Source organism: Heterodontus francisci, chromosome 27 (assembly GCF_036365525.1).
Source record: "Heterodontus francisci isolate sHetFra1 chromosome 27, sHetFra1.hap1, whole genome shotgun sequence".
NCBI lineage: Eukaryota > Metazoa > Chordata > Chondrichthyes > Heterodontiformes > Heterodontidae > Heterodontus > Heterodontus francisci.
The window spans coordinates 66,445,898-66,469,086 of NC_090397.1; the positions used below are offsets into that span (position 1 = coordinate 66,445,898).

The 23,189-nt window shown below is 43.5% G+C and overlaps 1 protein-coding gene across 7 annotated transcripts in view; it reads left to right on the forward strand.

The window, feature by feature from the left end:
- Positions 1–23,189, forward strand: part of sfmbt2 (Scm like with four mbt domains 2) — a 225,592-nt gene that overhangs the window by 47,441 nt on the left and 154,962 nt on the right. The gene's annotated exons all lie outside the window — the stretch shown is intronic.

Sequence of the window (23,189 nt, forward strand, 5' to 3'; positions counted from 1 at the left end):
AAAGTTGTTAGTTGTGGCGAAGTGTTGGTTCAGATCCCCTTCCTGCTCTCTAAACTTGCACTTTTGAATAATTGAGAATGCCATAATTTGTAATACTTCAGCATCTTGTATTTTGATTACTAGAAAACAGAGTTGAGTTGGATTTCATTGACTCCCATAATAGTTTATAAGTAAAATATAATGAACTTTTTCTAATGCCACAGGTGTAATATGCAACGCATTTCAGAAAGGCAGATTTAATGAGTGGCCAGCTGGTGCTTTCATATTTTTCTTTGCAATTTTAGTCACAATATATTAGGAATATAAAATGCAGTACTGAAACACCTGATGATAGTAAAAAACGATTGTCAGAAGTTTGAGGAAACTATTGTCTGTGTGAGCTTGCTAGATGTAGTTTTATTGCAAATTTTAACAGACTGGGATTATTCTCAGCATTGAATTACATTATTATCATAAATACCAGTGTTCTGCTTCTGGCTATATTGTTTACCAGCCAGGTTCCCCAGAAATAGCCATTAAATCAAAACAAGATTGATGTCCAGTGTTACGTGATAAAGATTTAATACTGGGATGTGAGCCTTGCTAATCAAATTTTGAAAGGTGTTGTATTGCTGACTACAGTAGTAATATTTTTTAAACAAATTTTGTTGGTCAGGTAACATCAATTTTTAAAACCCTCCAATTATTGAATTATACATTCCTCTCATTTTTCTCTGGGTGAGATGATCAGCCCTTATTTTAGCTGCATAATCAGTAAAATGATGTGTGGTAGTTGACAGTACCACATGCTTGAAAAAAGTTTCTGTATGATAATTACTATATTGAGAAGTTCCAAAAGCATGAAGTGTGATCAATGTAGCTTAGTTGGCAAATTTACTCAGCTTCCAACTTCTCCAGAAGTACAGGTCTGTGAATTTCCACATTTAAGGTAGATTGAAACTTTTATCACTTTGTGAAATTATTTTTTCCACCAATTATTTTGCAAAAAGACATTTAACAGAATATAAGCAATGCATCCATACAGCTGTTATTTGAAATAAAAACAGAAAATCCTGGAAATACTCAGCAAGTCAAGCAGAATTTACGGAGAACGAAACAGAGTTAATGTTTCAGGTCGATGACCTTTCATCAGAACTGGAAAAAGTTAGAGATGTAAGAGTTTTAAGTATGGACAAAGGCAGGGAGGAAAACAAAAGGGAAAGGTGTGTGATAGGTTGGAGGGCAGGAGAGATTAATGACAAAATGGAGGATACTGCAAGACAAAAGGAGGTGGTAATGGGACAAGTAAAGAAATAAAAGATGGGTCTATTGGAGGTGTAAATGCCATTATCTGAGTAGTTTACTGAATGTATTTGGCGATACCTACTGGCAGTGTAAGGCCACTATATGGACTACACACTTGACAATTTGGACACTTATTTTAGATGGGGCTACAGCTCTTGTTCTTATTGTGTGGGAAATAAATTGTAAATAAGAAGGTTCAGGGACCAAATCCAGTTCTGAAATTCTACTCTTTGCATTGTTTCTGGTATTGTTTTATTAAAGAAAAAATGCTTACTATCCATTTCCGGTCAAAAGAATTTGTAATTAACCTTTTGAGGGGTGCAGTTTCTTCTTTTCAGCTGATTTTCACTGTCAGAATCTGATGTTGAATCAGCACCAATTCACCATTTATCTTTTAATCATTTGCCCATTTTAAACACAATTTGATTTTATTTTTCTAATTTTTAATATTTTGGGAAGGAGTTAATCCAATAAGACATATTGAAGAAATAATTAATTGTAATTATGATGATTGCAGGCAATGCAGTTGCATTGCAGTATAAGCTTCTTTGTTACTCTGCATGCAGACATGGGGCTGGATTTTATGCACCCGCTGCTGAGAGCAGCACCGGGCAAAAGAAATGGCGGCCCGCACGCGCGGACCGTGCACCGCCATGCCGCCGCGATCTTCCTCACGGTGTCTCATTTAAATAGCCAGAGTGGCTGCACCCCCAATCACTTGGCGAAGGCAGGCTGTCTGATGCCGGCAATGGTGCCAGCTGCCTGTGCGCAGGCGCTGGCGTCATTTCTAAAGGGCAGCCAGCCTTGGCGGCATATTTAAATTTTTAAAGAGGTAACCCCCCCCCCCACCAAAATTTAACAAATAAAATTGTAACGCCCCTTTCCCACACTGCAATAAAACTTACAGTGAGTGTTTGCCCTCCCCCCTGCCCAAAATACTTAACTTTGAATTCTGACCTTCCGCCACCACGCCCCCCACAGACTGCATAAAATTGAAAGTTCACCCCTTTCCACTATCCCCTACATTGATGATGCTTATTTCACCCCGTTCCCCTCCACGCAGTAAAAATCTTAACTCCTCCCCCCTCCTCACCAATGTCACACGTGCTTTCCCCAGACCGGGGATTGAAGGCGCGGGAGTGCCGGCTGCCGCTCCGAAGATCGCGGCAGGCCTGGAGGATTGCTGGTAAATCTATTTAAATTTATTCATCTCCTTGATTTAAATATTTAGATTCAGTTCCCGTTGCCCAGTGGTGGAGCCTGGCCGCCACTGAGCTTGGCCACCGCTGGGAGGATCGGTTGGGCCCTCACGGCGTCAGCCTCCGTAGCGGGCTTCTGCTGGAACCATCTTCCGGCACCTCCTGCCACGGAGCCCGACGTCATGGGCTCGGTAAAATCCAGCACATGATTTTCATAAAGCTGTCATTTTTTTCATAGCTAATTGTGTAAACCCATTCGACTGTTCATTTGGGGGAATTGCACAGTCTTCTGATTTATCAGAACAAAGTGAAGAAGCATTTTCCCTGTATATAAAATGCTAGAAGAACATACAAGGATTTGAATTTAACCTGCAGTATCCCCTGGGGTATTCTTGCAGCAGACATAGTTTACACATGACATCTTGAAAGGTTTGTAAATTTTGAAGAAAATTGTATTTAGGCATTTTTGCACATTACATAAATGCTTAAATTTATACATTTAGGCCCTTTAGTAATTAAATGTAACAAAAATAATTCTGCCATTGTGCATTTTACCCATGTAAAGAAAAGTATTTATATTCTAAAGTTTTGCCTCTGGGTGGCAATTCAATGAGCTTTCATTGTCTCAGTTTATTCCAGTCAATCATTTAATATCTGTTTAAACTTTTTGAGATGTAATGTCTCATCTCAAGCCCTTGTGTTATGCAATGGAACTTGTTTAGATAGCCACTAAGATGCTATCATTTATCCTCATCTGAAATCTGTCTATTTAAGGCCACTACATAGAAAATTTTTTTACACCTGTGTGCTTAGTGAACTGTAATGATGAATGGTTTTCAAAATTGTATTGATCTTTTTCCAAGAAAGTAATATCTTTTTAAAAGATAATTTGTTTTTGGACATTGAACACATATTTGAAGTGCCGTATTAGACTGTGGTCTTTAACCTACAAGGTCACCATAAGCTCGATGGACATACACCCTGCAGGAAAAGAATTGATGCCAGTAGTGAAATAAAAAGGTCTGTGTATTATAGTGAATCACTCTCTAAATGTTCGTGACCGATGTCATGAAGCTATAGCTAAAGCAAACCAAGTTCTAGATTGTATTCACAGGACAATTCACTACAAAACAAAGCATACCATTTTGTCTTTGTATAAGTCCTTGGCTAGATCTCAGTTAGAATGCTGTGACCAATTTTGCTTTCCTCAAAGAATGGAGAATTTTGAGGCTCTGGAAAGGGTGCAGAGGAGGGCCACAAGAATAATTACTAATTTAAAACAATTTAGCTTTCCAGATAGGCTCAAAGAGCTGGGTCTGTATATATTGGAGGTTTAGATTCATAGCACAGCTGAACAACATTGTCTTTGACTGTGATTATGGTGTAGTATTTTGGCCTCTTTGTCCTTTATTGTGTTCATTATGGCTGTCCACATCACCCTACCCAAATACCTCCCAGATTGAATTAATCACTATTGCAAGTGTCTGCTAATTGCACTCATTGCAGGCCATCAGGAAGGCTCTAAAATTAATATTTTTAGGTGTGAGGACACTAATAGGTTTTAAAATTTTAATTTTTTAAAATTTGCTACAAAACTGACTATTGCACCCCAATGCAACTACTAAGTGGTTTTGTATAGGTTTTTTTGCAAGTCATTTTTTAGTTATTTAAAATAAAATTATTCACAGGTGGTGGACTAGACAAGCTCATTAAAAAATCTTTTGTGATAAGCCCATTTTTAGCTATATTAATAAAACTTCAGGTTACTACTCAAATATTTAATTTTTAAATTTAGAGATACAGCACTGAAACAGGCCCTTCGGCCCACCGAGTCTGTGCCGACCATCAACCACCCGTTTATACTAATCCTACACTAATCACATATTCCTACCACATTCCCACCTGTCCCTATATTCCCCTACCACCTACCTATACTAGGGGCAATTTACAATGGCCAATTTACCTATCAACCTGCAAGTCTTTGGCTTGTGGGAGGAAACCGGAGCACCCGGCAAAAACCCACGCAGTCACAGGGAGAACTTGCAAACTCCACACAGGCAGTACCCAGAATTGAACCCAGGTCGCTGGAGCTGTGAGGCTGCGGTGCTAACCACTGTGCTGCCCCTATATCCAGGAATATTTTTTAATGCAAAAAATGTTTTAAAAAATTACACTCTAAAACACTGCCTGATTGTGCTACTTCATGGAAAGTTTTATGCTTGGCAATATGCAGGTGAGTTTGAGCGGAAACCAGAGCAAAAAAAAAAAATCACTTCTTAAAATTAGCGCACTTTACGCCCAGATTGGCGATTGCGTCCAAAGCTAACCACTTGGTCTTTTTTCTTCCTCACCACAAACACCATACTCTTGCCATTGATTCTTTGATGCTCCACAACTATACACTGAAGCTGAACCAGACTGTTCACATTGGCACCCTTTTGACTTTACATTAAGCTTTTAGTTCTACATTTTATCTATTACCCAGCTGCTTACTCCATATCTGCAATATTGCCCACTTCTATCCTTAGTTGAACCCTTCACTGCTGAAATACACGCACATGGTTGTTGTCACCTCCAGACTCAACTGCAGGACCCAACAGCACCTAGAGGCTTCATGGATTTTAACCACTGAGCCTCCTTGCATGCTGTCAGTCCAGTTCCTACCCAAAATAGACATGCAGTTGGCTATGGGGAAGGGAGTTCTGTAAGGGTCTTCCAGGAAGCAAGAGGGGGTGTCAAGAGCAGGGGCAGCCTACACTTTTCATGTATCATAACAAACCTATTTTTTAAGTCTCCATATTGTGGTTGGATTCTGACCCGATTTTGCCCGTTGGTAAAGTTGCAGTGGCTTTTCCGATCAGGCCTGGGCTAAAATTACAGTTGGGGTCCGATGTCATAAATATCTGCATTTGGGTGGGCAGCTTAACTTAAGGACTTGATCCATGGGAAAATACTTTGAATTGATTGCATTTGTCTGTAGTTATTTTGTTCTTTTACATAATGGTCTGAATACCTTAAAATAGGTGAACTGTAACAATGATAGATACCTTTATGAAATTGGCCTTGCTGGAAGTATAGGGTACTAACACCCAAATGTAGCTCCTTGGCTTAATATATGCTCTTGCAATCCAGGCAAGTGATGCTTAACTCTCCATTGTTACGACCGACCATTCAAGTCAAAGCCCCCAATCAAAATATACGATTCTGATTGTGGTGGGAGAAATGCACTGTTAATTCAATCCCGTCCCTCCACAGATTGCCTAACATATCACTTTAAACTTTCCAAATTAAAGAAAGACCCAGCCAATTTGTACCATCTATTAACCCCCGAATGAGGCTAACCAAACCAGGTGTCTTTAAATCAACAGATTAACTGTTTAATTAGAAAAACTCAATTCTTAAACATTACTAAGATATAAACAGCATTTAAAATAGAAACATTAGTGTCCTTGCATATTTACGCTCTTGCCGAAGTGAAATCTTCCAATGTGGACATGTCCAAGGTTGCTTGAAGTCCTCACAGCCATCCGATGGGGGAAAAAAAAGGTTCTTCAACAGTAGAACAGTCTGTCGTCTAATTCAGCAGTTGAAGGGATGCTTTCCTTCTCCAGAGATGAATTCAACAATTAAAGTTCAGTAGTTGGTAAGGAATTGGTTATTTTTTTAAAGAAATTAATCTGGCTTGACATCAGAATTCTGAAAGTATAATAAATAGCGTTTAAATAAACCAAGAGAGAGTTCTCATTTCCTTCAGTATATGCTGGTCCGGCAGTCTGTCTGTGTCTCAATTAGAACAGTCTGCTTCCACTATAAGCCAGTTCTAAATTAAATTGTAACAATGTATCTTTCGATCTCTGGTCCTGAATGGTTATATCCCGGGCAACGAGAATGCACTCTTTGACACAGTTTCTGGAGCTTGCTGCCTTAAAGCAGTACGGCTCCCTTCTAACTTTAAAGACACACTGCATTCTTCCCGAAAAAAAACTACAAGATCATAACACCATCTAAATGCTTTATACAAAAAGATTTCCAGGTGACAACATTGACCATGAGAGACCTCCACAGGGAGGAGAAACAGTGTATAAAATTTTGCCAATGGTGTTTTTTGCACTTTATATTTCATGCAGTATGTTTAGGTGTTAACATTTGATTATTAGCTTGACATAAATAGTACCTATTTTGACTCAGTTATTTATTTGGACATGCAGTTTTGGTTTTAATGCTTTGTAAAGGCACTTAATATTGTAATTTACAAAAGGTTCAATAAAATTGGAATTGGATAAGTATTTTAAAATGTACTATTTAGAAAATAGAGGTGGCAATGTTAAGAGATCTTGAGATGAATTGTGTAACTGATAGGCAAATTAATTTTGACTGTTTTTCCCTCTATACATTTACTTTGCATTAAGATTTACCTATGTGATGCCAGATATCTGTACTAGATTTTAGGCCTGTGTAGTATTCGCAAATGTATGCAATATGTATAGATCTCTCAAATGGGATGTAGTTACTGCTTATGGTGCATTTTCATCAAACAAGCGTGAGCTTTGTGGGTGCACATGTTGGAGTGCAATGTTTTGAAATTATAATTAGACTGCTGTTATGGTGCAACACAGCTGCTGAACTCAACCAAGATTTTGAATATATAATACCAGTTAAGTGGAATGAGGTTTCTTAGCTGGTTTGAGTGACCCTTTGGGTTAAATGCACAAGCAGACCATGTTTTTGATTGTAACTAATCATTAACACGAGAACACTAAAACTTCAGTTCATTTTCTGTACTGTAAATATTTGGTAATGTAAATAATCAAAAGAGAGAACATTTATGTTTGACATCTGCACATTTTTGCCACTGAATATCTGTGCATAGAGGTAAATTTTACTATTAGGATCTTAGAATTGGTGTAGTGAAGTAATTTAGAAATAATAGTATTATTGTTACAATAATCATGCTTGGTTGATTTGAAATGCTGCAACTTGTTATTTCTCTTTAGTAGTAGTTAAAATAATGAAATGAGTACTGAATCATCCATAAAGTCACTCTAGTTAGAAATGAACAGACATTCTTAGTGCGTAGTTTGATTTTGTTAAAATAATTTTAGAATATATTTCATTGAATTGAGATAGTTAAGTTCAAAGAAAGCATAGTGAAGAAGAATTTCACAGGGGATTGGATTGTGTTAAGGTGGCAGGGATAGGAAAGGTAGGACTATATATGCCAAACATTTTTCTTTTGAACCCATTGGCTGAAGTCTTTAAAATTGACAAATATATTGTTACATTTGAATACATATGATATTTAACTGATGTTCAGTTTATTGCTGGAAAAGAAATGTTACTGCTATCGGTGATGAGACTAGAAGCAATTTGGGTTCTTGTAGTTAGGGTTGAAATTAAACTCTACGTACATGTAAAATAAAACCTTCTAATGCTGGGGTTCTACGCTTCATTTTTCTCTGTGTCAACTGACCCTGACCTCATTTTCTCCCAACTAGCGGCTGTTTTGATGTGAAAAGATGGCCAGAACTTTGGATGTTTTATAGTTCCACAATAATGCTGCCTTAAAGAAGCCAGAAATCCGACTTTTGTTACACTATACATAAACATTACTGACTTTTTCACAGCCGTTCTATAAAACCACATCTGTCGAGTGTTAATGAGTGCAGACTTCAGGTATTGTGTGTCAGTTTACATTCAGCTCACATGTCCACTACATTGTCTCCAGGAGAATAATCTGGAGTGTCATGTAATGTACTTTTGTCCTTTCTTGTCTGAAAAGTATTAAAAAAAAGAATTGCACAGTACCATATGATGTAATTTGTGCTCAGTTGCAATGCAGGTATTCTGGTTGAGTGACTGAAACTAGCAAAAATATTGAAAACTTAAAACTTAGACGAACAATGCAGTAGTATTTTAGAACAGTAACATGGAGAGATGGAACCATGGGTTCAGTTTCCTGACTGTTTGGGGGGAATTTTATGCATCAGGTTTGGATGTAGGGAGAGCATATAATGGGTGGGAAGGCCTGTGAATGGCCTTCCTGCTGTGCTGCGAATTGAGGCGCTTAAGTGGGCAGTTAAGGGCCTCATCCCACTGCCTCCGGAATTAGCTCAGTGGCGCGCGTCCTGTCGCTACATGGGTAGCACGCCGAGCAAACACGTGCGGGTTGCTTGCCGGCTCTGGGGTGTGAGGGAGGGCTCCCTTTTTAAAAGGCACAGTGCCTCAACAAGGGACCCAGCATTGGGAAAGGGTGGGTGGAGGCAGCTGCGAAACCTCTCTCGCTGTGAATTATCTGTGACCTGGTTCCAGGGCCTTGGATGAGTCCAGTAGCAGTAGCAGCCACTGCCTGTTGATTTGAAATGTTGCAAATTGTTATTTCTCTTGGTAGTAGTTAAAATAATGAAATGAGTACTGAATCATCCATAAAGTCACTCTAGTTAGAAATGAACAGGCATTCTTAGTGCGTAGTTGACATAAATAGTACCTATTTTGACTCAGTTATTTCGTTGGACATACAGTTTTGGTTTTAATGCTTTGTAAATGCAGGGTCCTTGATTCCCAGGAAGGCCTGCCGCTGTCCACTTAAGTTCCTAATTGGCACTTGATTTGGTAGGCCTTCCCGAGAGAAAGCAATGTGGGTCTTGCTGTTGGTTGAGACCTCCGATGCCAAGACAAAATCCCGGCCAATGTTATTGATCTCAACCCTAATACAGTGAGACATACCAAATGGATACCCATTGTGGTTCCATGTCACTGTTTAGTTCCAGTAGTTCAGATCCACACTGATCGAACCCCACCTGTACCCTCTGCAGTTTTTAGTGTGTGATCGTGACATGGGGAGGTGAAGGGAAAAGAATGTGAAGAAAAAGTAGCTCATGTTCATAAAGCTCAACTTATTTCCTTTGTGTGGTGAAAGGGAACTGGGATTATTCCAAAACTGTGCTGGGATCAGGATTTAAGACTTGATTTTACTTGTCTAATACCAAAAGGCAATCGTGTTAATGCCAGTCTGTACTATGGAAGCAATTTGGAAGCCCATAGATTGTCCTATTTTGGTCTACTTTCTGTTGTTTGGTTGCAGCCTGTTGGCCACTGCTTGTGGCAGTCTGGTTTGGGTAGGCTAGTGTTTATTTAAAACCGTGCTGCTTGAGTTGATTGAGTTGATAGTGACAACATTTTCTGGGGCATGTTGGGCTTATTTTTCATGGTCCCACACACATCTGGGAATAGTATAAAAGTTGTGTGACAATTTCATAAAAATACTTATTACAGCAAAAAAAAAGTTTGGTTGTTGGTGTGGTATAATTTTTCCTTTTCCCCCTTACTCAATCTCATCATCTCAACTGTATTGCTACGAGTCAGAAATGCTGGAGGCTGTCTCAACTTCGGGTTATTCTCACAGCACTTAACAGGTGGCAGTGGAGAACTTTACTACCTTGTTGCTGTCTAAAATACTTGGCATTTACATGCCAGGAAATTGCTCCTCATCCTGTATAATATGAAGCTGCCTTGCTGATCAGACATGATTATGGTGCACTGGAATCACATTGAAATTACTTGATAACATTCAGTGGTGAAAAAGTGTATATTGTGCAGCTGAGTAGAATTGATTTTTCACACAGACCATTGTAATTTTTGCTATTAGTGGGTGGGAGTGTATCAATTGGAATTTTATGCATTTATTCAGACTCCATTTTAATATGAAGTATTATGCTACAATTGAAACCTCTAGTTGCATAGAGCACCTTGGAAAAGAATATTTATTTGCTCAGCCCAGTGGCCTAGCCTGTTAACCATTCTACAGAGTGCTATTTGCAAGTAGACTGTACGCTATGATATTATCATAGATACATTTCTTTTGCAAAATATCCCTCAAATCCTGCCGTTGTACCAAATTATCTAATTTTGGGGAAATCATCACATTACATGGTGTGATACAGCTTGGACAAGTGAACATTACCATGCAACTTTCAAAGCTTGAACAAGTACACAGAAATTGTACACTGTGGGGCATTGTATTATTTGAGTACTGTCCAAGTTGTTGTTGATCCAGACTTCCTCTTGAAGTTTCTTTTATTTTGCAGTTTGTGGTAGTTAAGTGGTGCAGAAATGATAGTACATTTGGTTGTGGCATGCCTTTACAAACATAAATGTGATCATCATCTGTTGAAAATGTGAAATTGTCCATTTTGGCAGGAAGAATAAAAAAGCATATTATCTAAATGTTGAGAGATTGCAGAGCCGGACTCCGGGATGCAGAGGAATGTGGGTTAAAGCCTGACTCGGGTCTAAAATTAAAATCCGACCTTGGCCCGAGTCCTTTTAATTTTTTGAAATGCCTGACCCGACCCGAACCCAAATGCTGGACGCCGAATACAGACCTGACCCGAAGCTGACACATGTTGTTGGCCTTGGTTGGGTTCGGGTCGGGTAGCCAGGCTATAGCTCATGGTCCCGCTCCCCATTACTGACCCCCCTCCCCCCCTAGTTCTGAGACACATTGAGATCGGGAGCAGCCCTGACACAGCCCATGGTCCCACTCCCCATTACTGACCCCCCCCGGGTGTGAGACACTGACAGTACCTGCAGCGCTGTTTCCATTCAGAGATGGGGAAGAAGCTACTACCGCTGCTCAGCCAGAGCTGTGGGAAAGGATGTTGAAAGGTGGGGCCTGGCGAGGGGCGTGGCTGGGGAATGGGGCGTGGCCAGTATCTGCATCTGGGCCTATGGTGTGGGGAAAGGGTGTTGGTCTGAGGCAAAGCCTGGCGAGGGTATAAAATTAAAACCTGACCTGGGCCCAACCTAACAACACAACAGCCAACCCGGGCCCGAGTCTTTTAATTTTTTTAAATGCCCGACCCGACCCAAACTCAACACATGTGGTCGGGTTTGGGTCGGGTAGCCAGGCTTTAACCTGGGTGTCCTAGTGCATGAATCGCAAAAGGTTAGTATGCAGGTTCAGCAAGTAATTAGGAAAGCTAATAGAATGTTATCGGTTATTGCGAGGGGAATTGAATATAAAAGTACGGAGGTTATGCTTCAGTTATACAGGACATCGGTGAGACCACATCTGGTGTACTGTGTACAGTATTGGTCTCCTTATTTGAGGAAGGATGTAAATGCATTGCAAGCAGTTCAGAGAAGGTTTACTAGACTAATACCTGGAATGGGCGGGTTGTCTTATGAGGAAAGGTGGCCAGGATGGGCTTTTATTTGCTGGAGTTTAGAAAAGTAAGAAGTGACTTGATTGAAACATAAGACCCTGAGGGGTCTTGACAGGGTGGATGCGGAAAGGATGTTCCCCCTTGTGGGAGAATCTAGAACTAGGGGTCACTACTTAAAAATAAGGGGTCGCCCATTTAAGACAGAGATGAGGAGAAAATATTTCTCTCAGTGGGTCGTGAGTCTTTGGAAGTCTCTTCCTCAAAAGGCAAATATTTTTAAGGCAGAGGTAGATAGATTCTTGATAAGGGGGTGAAAGGTTATCGGGGGTAGGCGGGAATGTGGAGTTGAGGTTACAATCAGATCAGCCATGATCTTATTGAATGATGGAGCAGGCTCATGGGGTCGAGTGGCCTGCTCCTGCTCCTAATTCGTATGTTCATATGAAATTCAAATTTAACAGCTGGAGGCCGCAGTTCTGTGGCATGATGTAATAATGTTATCTGTTCCTGAAGAAATATTGTGGATTTCTTTGTGTTTACATTTTTCTGACTTATTGGCCTCCTACTCATAGCGCTTTATGCTTTTGAAATGAACATTTGGTAACATTGCCTTTGAAGACTTTGCATTTGTGCATTTTTTGTGAATGTTGATGTATATGATTTTTTATTGTCCGTTTTCTCTGTCAGTTTCTCCCTCCTGTCCTGAATGTGTTGGCTCCTTGCACAGATCCACTGCCACCTCCAGTAACTTGGCCAAATGGCCGTCATTCATGTGTGAACCTTAACCGTGATTCTTGTGGGAGGAGTATGGCTCAAATCCAAGTCTGATCCTTTCCTCTCAAAGTTTAAACACGCCCATTTAGAAGCAGGATTAATGGATAGCATCAAGATTGGCAGTATTTTTTCTTCCCGTAGCCCAAGATATTGAGGCTAATGGTAGCCACTGCTTTGGTAGAAATGAACTAACTAAGCACAGACTGGGGATTGAGGATCTGCCTGGTCTGTATGGCTAAGTTCCTCATTGTAGAGACTCATTGGCAGAGCTGGGTTTTGTAAATGATATAATGTGGATTATTGTATTATGAAATAGAACCAGAGAACATGCATGTAAAAATGTTCTCATGATATATGTTACTTGCAAGGGACTAGTTGCTACATTTGTTGTGCTAACTATTGGGAATTCCTGTTTGTTCAGGGTGTAACCTTTTACCATTTTGGTATGTGGTTTCCCTGAGGGCAAGTTATGTCACAGTATCTTTGAATAAGTAATTGTGAAAGGATTTGAAATTGTGAAAGGATTTGGGATAGTATAAATATGTTAATAGATACAAATGAGCACAGTTATAGATCGAAATGTTGTTTTGGTTTGGAGATCGGGGGGATGTGATTTTTGGAGGTGCTCGGAGGAGTCAGAAATTGTGGGGAGTTGCGTTGGAGATTGCGGGGGAGGGTTGGGGGGAGTCAGAGTTTGACGGGTATTTGAGAGGAGTTGGATGATTGCCTTGGGTGAGTTCAAGATCATGTTGGGGGTGTTGGAGATCGTGGGGTGGGGTGGGAGTCAGCCGATTGTGGGATGTGTAGAGGTTAACTTGCTGGTCCTGGAGGCAATGCTTCCACTTGTCTTGATCCTCCTTAAGCTATTACTGGCTGACCTGTCTCCTAAGAATAGATTGGGCGCCTGCATCCCCAACCGGTAAAGTAGGTGGGTTGAGGTCAGGTTTGATATTTGACATTTTTTTACTTCCCACCTGCCCCCAACCCACCTGTCCTGGGAAGGGGGGGGGGGCGGTTAAAATTCTCCCCCATGACTTAGATGTGAACCCTTCTTTGTTGTGTATCAGCAGTGAATGCTAAGCAAAGATTGGTGGTGTTTAAGAAAGTGTAGTATATAGGATTGAAGTGAAAAGATCTGATATACTGTTGGGACTATATATTTACTTATGGGAATACATAATCTTGGATGTAATATCGTCTTGGACTGACAGCATAGCTCCGTGGAGAGCCGGCATGAACTTGATGGGCCGAATGACCTCCTTCTGTGCCGTAAATGACTCCATGGGCTAGATTTTGTGCTGGAGGCGGGGCTCTGGCACCAGGCTGAAAAGGCGGGGCAACCCTGCCTCTGCCTTTATGTGCTCCCCTCCCCCACCCCGGAACGATCCTCCTGTCTTTATAAATCACAGTTTCAGGAGGCGGAATCCCCATCCCTTTAAAGTCTTTAAAGGTGATTGGGTTCCGCCTCCATGAGCTGCCGGCCAATTAGAGGGCATGCAGCTCAGCAATATTGGCAGCGTCACCGGGAGCGGTGGCCACTGCCGGTACTACAGAGGCCTCAGATCCAGGCCCAGCACTGGAACCTTGGAACAGTGGTAGGTGAGGCGGGGTTACCACGGCCAGTGCGGAAGACCCTACCGAGTTGGGGTGGCAGTTGGTTGTGCAGTTCAGGGGAGGGGGTCCCGGGGGAGGGAGAAGTAAAGTTCCTGTTGGGGTTCCTCTGTCGGCCACAAATTGCCCACGAAGGAGGGACCCGCAGGGAGGGTGCCTCATTTTACAAAGCATCCTTACCGCGCAACGGATGCCCCCTGATTCGCCGCCGCTGGTAAGATCCCCAGCGGCAGTGGGAAGAGGCCCCCAAATGGCCGTTAATAGGCCAGTTAAGGGCCTCAATTGGCTTCTGGCCGGGAAGGCTGTTGTTGGCCTATCCCGCCTCCAGGAAGATCACTAGGTGACTGGTGCTGTGTCCCTCTGGCCCCCACCGCCACCCGTTGCGATACCGTGTGCTCACCCCTGCCTCCAGCCCTGTCTCAGGGGGCCTCACAAAAACCCGGCCTTTGATTCTCTCTGACTCTATAATAAATAATCAAGAATAAAGCCTATTTTTTCACAATTTGTGTTTTTTCCAGCATTGGAGTACCATTGATTCAAATACAATTGTATTCTGAACTAGTTTTTAATAGTGTCTGCTGACTTGCTAAAAATGTTTTGGTCCTACACAGACTACCTTTAAAGAATAACTGCACAACAAAATTGTTTAAGACCATTTTTCTTATGTGTAAAACAGTTCTCATTGAGTGGAATGGCAATTTTTGAGGTAAAATATAAGATCAAATTATACTTTAAATTCAACACATTTAGATCTAAATTGCATCCTTTGGTTATTGAGATTAATTATCTACCTTCAAGTTAAAATGGTATGTTTATTCACAGCACCTATATACGACTGTTACACCTGCTTTGCAGTACAAAGCTGCTACTCTACATTGGAGCTGTTAGACTTGTGCACCGTTGCTTCCTCTGAATCATGGAACACTACCATGCTGCCCAGAGATTTGGAAAAAGCTAAAATATCCTAGGCATCTGTCAAGTATTACTAGGGTAGCATAAGGATATTTGCTACCTGCTGGATATCTGCTGGATTATTTGAGTTGACTTGAGGCGTTGGACTTGTAGTGTCAGATAGTTATGACAATAGGAGTATAGAGACATGGGGTTGAATTCTGTGGGCTCTTTTCAGATGGCAACGGAGGTGGGGGGGTGGGGGGCTTAATTTTATTCTCCATACTGAATTTTCTTTAGGGTGAACGGGAATCACGGGGCTTCAGGGCCTCGCCTGGTGCAAGGAGGCGACAAGAGGTCGGGAGCTCAGTGTTGGCTTCACTAGGAAGCCATCAGGTTAGCTAGCGTCACTTGCCGGGAAGGGTGGAGGAGGAGGAGGGGGGCATTGGGGAACAGTGTCAGAAGTTGGGGATCAAGGTGTCAGCACTGCAGAGCAGCCGCAACAGGGTTGCACTGGGATCCCTGAAGGATGCACGTTTGGGTTGGGGGGTGGTGGGGGCTAGGGAATGGCTATGTGGATAGGAGGCCTTGCACTCAGAGAGGGTTAACCTCTCATGGACCTCATTCACCCTGGCTTCGATGCCCCCTGGAGGTGGAGGAACAGAGAGGAGGGAGCTTCAGGGATGGGCAGGTGACAGTATATTGGGGGCCCACTGGATGGTCAGCTCTGGGCACAGGAAGCTGAAGAAGGCTGTAGAGAGACACAGGCACAACCACAGGCATGCAGAAGAAACTACCTTTCAGAGAGGGCATACAGGCCAAGTCTTAATTACCTGCAGATGTCCGAGCGGCAGTGCCTCGAAAACTACAACTCTCCAGGGAGGCCTTCAATGATCCATGTACCATGATGCAGGATGAGCTAAGGCTCCTGGGACTTGGTAGACATCCAATGCAAGTACCATTAAAAGTCGCTGTGGCTCTGAATTTCTACACCACCGGGCCATTCCAGGGGTCCAGTCGGAGATATGTGCAGAATCTCCCAGTCTGCAGCGCATCGCTGCATCAAGGAGGTCACCAGTATCCTGTTCAGGAGGGCAGACAACTATATATGCTTCCACACCAATACAAACAGTCAAGCTGAGAGGGCTATAGGATTCAGGACCATCGCTGGAGTCCCCCAGGCACAGGGGGTGATTGACTGCACGCATATGGCAATCAAAGCTGCCTTCTTCAATTAGAATGATTCTACTGCCTCAGTATCCAACTGGTCTGTGACCACAACAAGAGCTTCCTCTAAGTGTGCACTTGCTTTCCTGGCAGCTGCCATGACTCCTTCATCCTCCGCCAGTCCAGGCTGCCTTGGTACTACAAAGTGAGTGGATGGATCTAAGGGGATAAGGGAAATCTTTTGAAGAGATGGCTACTGACCCCTCTATGGGATCCCCAGACAGGGGCAAAACAACCAGTGCCAGCTGCTCAGCAGGCCAACCATTGAGCAGGCCATCAGGTTTCTGAAGAAGTGTTTCCTTTGTCTGGGTCGGTCAGCTGGCGCCCTCCATTACCCTCCTGCAAGGGTCTCGGTCATTATGGTGGTCTACTACACACTCCGTAACATGGCCCTCCACTGTAGAGAGGTCTGGACTTTGAGGACAGTGAGGCATTGGAAGGAGACAGCTCATTGGTGGAGAAGCAGGAGGTAAGAGATGAAGAGGAAGAGGGGTAACACTGAACAAAGAGGTGCCCCTGCTGCACGAGAAGGTGGCCTCCTCCTGCCACCCTCTGAGTAGATGACTTCCCTCCTCTCCCTCACAGCCTCCAGATGGGCATTGAAGAAACGAGGATATGCCCTGCCCCTAGTGCCAGTCCTCTGCTCCCCTGTGACATCTCATTTCCCTCTGGTACTGTGGAAGGCAGATCTCTCCTTCAGGACAATAAGCATCCTCGTTGATGGCTGCCGTAGAGGTCTACATGAGCCGCAGACTTGATCTGATCCACTGCCATTTTCAATTCCATTGGCTCTAAGTGGACAGGAAACCCATCTCACACCAATTAAGGGCTTAACCATTTGCAAATTGCAATCTGAATCAGTTTCCCATAGGAGGCGGGTTTCTGACCCAAAACCAGACCCGGCCCCTGTTTCCCGCCTCCGTAATGAAAATCTAGCCCATAGCTTCTGTAGTTCTGTACCATTGTCGCCTCATTATTTGACTAAAACTATCTGATCATGAGACCACAATCTTGTAGAGTTCCAGCGCACACAGTCCAGTGAAGAATGGAACTGTGGCAGTAGATCTTTTTTTTTAACTGTAGTCTTAACAGACTACAGCTTCTCCACCAATGAGCTGTCTCCTTCCAATGCCTCACTGTCCTCAAAGTCCAGACCTCTCTACAGTGGAGGGCCATGTTACGGAGTGTGTAGTAGACCACCATAATGACCGAGACCCTTGCAGGAGGGTAATGGAGGGCGTCAGCAGACGTGGTCTCTTCAGACTACTAGAAAAGATCGGATGTCCACCAAAGCTACTAAGTATCATCACCTCATTCCATGACAATATGAAAGGCACAATTCAACATGGTGGCTCCTCATCAGAGACCTTTCCTATCCTGTGGTGTGAAACAGGGCTGTGTTCTCGCACCACACTTCTTGGGATTTTCTTCTCCCTGCTGCTTTCACATGCGTTCAAATCCTCTGAAGAAGGAATTTTCCTCCACACAAGATCAGGGGGCAGGTTGTTCAACCTTGCCCGTCTAAGAGCGAAGTCCAAAGTACGGAAAGTCCTCATCAGAGAACTCCTCTTTGCTGACGATGCTGCTTTAACATCTCACACTGAAGAGTGCCTGCAGAGTCTCATCGACAGGCTTGCGTCTGCCTGCAATGAATTTGGCCTAACCATCAGCCTCAAGAAAACGAACATCATGGGGCAGGACGTCAGAAATGCTCCATCCATCAATATTGGCGACCACGCTCTGGAAGTGGTTCAAGAGTTCACCTACCTAGGCTCAACTATCACCAGTAACCTGTCTCTAGATGCAGAAATCAACAAGCGATTGGGTAAGGCTTCCACTGCTATGTCCAGACTGGCCAAGAGTGTGGGAAAATGGCGCACTGACACGGAACACAAAAGTCCGAGTGTATCAAGCCTGTGTCCTCAGTACCTTGCTCTCCGGCAGCGAGGCCTGGACAACGTATGCCAGCCAAGAGCGACGTCTCAATTCATTCCATCTTCGCTGCCTTCGGAGAATACTTGGCATCAGGTGGCAGGACTATATCTCCAACACAGAAGTCCTTGAAGCGGCCAACACCCCCAGCTTATACACACTACTGAGTCAGCGGCGCTTGAGATGGCTTGGCCATGTGAGCCGCATGGAAGATGGCAGGATCCCCAAAGACACATTGTACAGCGAGCTCGCCACTGGTATCAGACCCACCGGCCGACCATGTCTCCGCAAGAAAGACGTCTGCAAACGCGACATGAAATCGTGTGACATTGATCACAAGTCGTGGGAGTCAGTTGCCAGCATTCGCCAGAGCTGGCGGGCAGCCATAAAGACAGGGCTAAATTGTGGCGAGTCGAAGAGACTTAGTAGTTGGCAGGAAAAAAGACAGAGGCGCAAGGGGAGAGCCAACTGTGCAACAGCCCCGACAAACAAATTTCTCTGCAGCACCTGTGGAAGAGCCTGTCACTCCAGAATTGGCCTTTATAGCCACTCCAGGCGCTGCTTCACAAACCACTGACCACCTCCAGGCGCATATCCATTGTCTCTCGAGATAAGGAGGCCCAAAAGAAAGAAGTCTTAACAAGCATACCAGCATAAGTACAGCACCAAATCTTAAGTTTAAGATTTAGTCTTTGACATATTCTTAGTTTAGTTTAGTTTAGAGATACAGCACTGAAACAGGCCCTTCGGCCCACCGAGTCTGTGCCGACCATCAACCACCCATTTATACTAATCCTACTCTAATCCCATATTCCTACCACATCCCCACCTATTTCCCTACCACCTACCTATACTAGGGGCAATTTATAATGGCCAATTTACCTACCAACCTGCAAGTCTTTTTGGCTTGTGGGAGGAAACCGGAGCACCCGGAGAAAACCCGCACAGGGAGAACTTGCAAACTCCACACAGGCAGTACCTAGAAATGAACCCGGGTCGCTGGAGCTGTGAGGCTGCGGTGCTAACCACTGCGCCACTGTGCCGCCCTATCCAGGAGATTCAAAATAAAGTATTAACTTGCTACTAATAGAGATCTAGTATATTTGTAAGTTCTCAATGGCTAAGATTTCTTGAACTACGTAGCCTTGATTTTTCTGATTTGGGTCCACTAATTTCACTGGCATAAATTGCCAATCCAGATCAGAAAATGGATTGGAATTCTATTCCACTCATTTAGTGCATACCCCATTTTCTGCCATTATTTCTGGTAGTTGTGGAGAGTACTAAACTAAACCAGGTCTTGGGTTATTTGAATATTAGTTTGGGAGCAAGGGGATCCCAGGACTCAATTTCCAGATGTTGACATGCGGGATTTCCTTTCCTAAATCATGTGAGCTGGATGCCCAAGGTTCCTAAACAGTGGTAAATACTCAGGTGTTCATTTAGAAGATGCCATAATGTTAAGGTAATTTTATTTCAGCAATCTCTTCATATGCTTTCCTGCATTTGTTTTATTTCTTTCGGTGCTTTTGGGTTCTAGTCATTCTGTGTGCCATTCTAATTCTTGTTTGCTCCCAGCACAATTGACTCTACCAATGGGGTTTTCATTGGGAACTTCCCTATCTGATTTGTGCCAACGAAGAGGAGGACCAATTGAGGTATGCCAGGCAGGCCGTTTAACATGAGAGATGCTTTTGTCCACACTCTGGCACCTAAACAACTGTATTTGCAAACAGAAGAGACCATCCTTCACTTAGGCAGTGGATTCCTGCAGTTGAAGGCTTCTGTTGCTGAAGGTGCTGGGACAGCAGACTCAATAGCACTGCCAGGATATGTTGAATGCCTCCTTGGAAGCAACCAAATCTCATTGCTATGCGAGAGTGATCAATAGGCAGCATAGGCAGATTGGCCACACTTTTCAAGATGCTACCAACCATAACTACAGGTGACAATTGTGGTGAGCCATCTTCTCGGGGTCAGAAGAGATCAAGATGTACATTCGTTTCATCTGCAGCAATAAGGATGGTATGGTACCAAGCACCATAGGGTTGGTACAGCCAATGATGTTCTCAGTCTGCTGTGGCCTTTAGCCTGTTTCTACTTTCTTGATAGCAGGCAGCAGTGCTAAACTTCTTTAAAGCCAGCTTCATCTTACAGCCAGTAGTAAAAACAGTGCGTTTTAAGGCACCTCTCTTATGCCAACCTGCTGCTTCAAACATAAAATCTGCCTCATGAATATTTGCACAAAACAGCACTATAATCTATTTTTATTCATTTGCAAGGACACTAATCAAGTATCACAGTGTACAGACACTAAAAGCTGCACCATTTACCAGTTTTAATAATCTACTAGAATATTCACAAATGTATTACAAAATCCAAACAATTAACTGAAAACACATAGTAAGCATTTGGCTACTTGCCTCTGTGAAACTGCTTGAAGCATGTACATCTTTGAATACTAATGTTGGTTAGCTTAAAATTGAAATTAAAAAAGTAGGAGAGAAATCTTATACAGAGTATATAATCGATTTATAGAGTCGGTCATTTATGTCATAGAAGGAGGCCATTCGGCCCATTGAGTCCATACTGGCTGTCCATGGAGCAATCCAGTCAGTCCCACTCCCCTGCTGGATCTCCGTAGCCCTGAAAGTTTATTTCCTTAAAGTGCCCATCCAATTTTCTTTTGAAATCTTTGGGATGGATTTTGTTCCCAGCCTGGAGTCAGGTTCCATGGCGGCAGGGCTGGAGAATCGGAGCAGCAGCAGCCACCATGGAACCCGACGCAAGGATTGCTGGATCCGATTCTCCTGGGGCTGGGTAGGCCAATGTCGGCCTTCCCACCCAGAGGCCAATTGAGGCCCTTAAGTGTCCTATTGACGGCCAATTATGGGTATCTTCCTGTCGCTGCTGGGATCTTACCAGCGGTGGTGGGAGGAGGGTGGTGGGGGGACCTCTGCCACGTTGGGAGGATGCCTTGTAAAATGGGGCGCCCTTCCTGCAGGCTTGGGGGAGGGGGGTCCTCCTTTGTGGGCAATTCATGGTCCTTGGAGGCCTCCTGGTGGCGCTGCTGATACTATTGAGCTTCCGGCCTTGTGATTGGCCAGCAACTCTTGGGGGCGGGATCCCCATCCCTAAAAGGGTTGGATTTTATTCTCAGCCCGATGTTGGGTTCTGTGGTGGGGCTGTGGGGTGTAAACTCAGAGCGGCAGTGGCCCATCATGGAACCCGATGCTGGGATTGTCGGGCCCGATCTTCCTGGCGGCGGGAAGCTCTATGGCGGCCCCTCCGCTGCTCTGGGACCTGTGTTAGCAGATTTAAATAACATATTTGCATGAATTAAAATATAAACCGCAGTGATCTTACCTTCAATGCCTAATCCTCAGCTCGTCCAGGGAAAGCTGGCACCACTGAGCTGGGGAGGGGGTGAACTCTGCACTCTGATGGGTTGAGGGGAAGGGATGAAATCTGCACTCTGATGGGTGTGGGTGGGGGGTGGGAAGGGATAAGATTTGCACTCTGGGTGAGGGGGGGGTGGAAATGGGTGAAATCTGCACTCTGATGGGTGTGGGTGGGGGGTGGGAAGGGATAAGATCTGCACTCTGGGTGTGGGGGGGGGATGGGTGAAATCTGCACTCTGATGGGTGTGGGTAAACTCTGTGTTATGGTGTACTGTTTGCAGGGCTGGCAGCCTTTTAAAAATGGTGCCAGCACCTGCTCCTTCAACAGGTGACGCTGTAAATAGCATCACTGAGGCCGTCCCCTCCTCATGATTGGGGTGGGGGTAGTGGCAGCCGCCATGAATATGTAAAATGGCTGCCGCCACATAATCGCGGCGAGTCCTGTGCGGTACGGTCGCCGCGTTCTGCACTCACTGCCGCTCCCGGTGACAGGAATACAAAATCCAGCCCTAAGTGTTGAAAGGGACGGGGTTCCTGCCTCCTTCAACTGTGACGTCAGAAGATTGGGGGATGATTTCTGGGGAGCGGGGGGAGGCACAGAAAAAATGCAGAGACAGGCTTCCCCTGCCTTTTTGGCCCGGCGCCAGGTGCCCCGCCCGCTGCATAAAATCCAGCCCGTTGTCTCTGCTTCCACCACCTTCATGGGCAAAGAGTTCCAGGACTATATTTGAATAAATTGCACACGCACAAACTACCATAACCAGAAATTGGCAATTACAGGACAAATGTAACATTGTTGCAAATGTATTTTGGTATACTTTGACAAATTCATTGGCATATTGTTTTAAACAAATCTGGAGTCAACATTTATGCATATTCCTTGGGTTGTGATCATACAACACAGCATCTTTGTATCGCAGAAAATTCTTTATCTCTTTTCACACGCTTCAGAGATTCACAGACTCAAGACTAATAAAATAACTGCCAAAACTGCAGTTTTGTTTAGCTTTCTACAGGGCACAGTGTAGGAAACACTAATTTACAGATACAGTACAGAGAAATAAACCACAAGTGGAGATTGAGAACAATAACTCAAATGGGCATGAATGAATTATATTTCCAGCTCAATGTGATTTATTCAAATAGTTTCACCACATTTACAAGCTCAAGACTGAAACCCAGAATTTGAGCAAATAAAAACAATTCTAGAACCTAAACAAACTAAAACTGATTGCAGTTAGATGGCTTGGCTTTTGATCACAAGTCCTATTTAATAGCAAGTTGGTACAAGGATTATCAATGCATCATCCTCTCCATGAATTATCAAGACAGGAGCTACCTCTACATGACCAATGATGGACAATAGAATATAAAGGGCTATCTTGGACATTACAAGCCTGATAATATTTACAGGATAATCTGTTCCATTGGTAGAAGTTTATTCTGGTAAATGTAGATACTAGTTTACAAAATTGATCAGAATTGTAGGATTTTGATCTGTTTACAGGGCATGTACTTTTTGAAACTTTTCTTCTCAAATTTTCTCCTCTTGTGAAAGCAGCCACATACTCACCCAAGTAGTCAAACTGTCACCCCCAACAAATCCCATTTTAACAATGCTTCTGCCATAATTCAGTTGTATTAGAATTTTAGATCATTTGTGTTTGGGGGGGGGGGGGGTGGTGTGGTGGGTGCTGGGGGTAGGT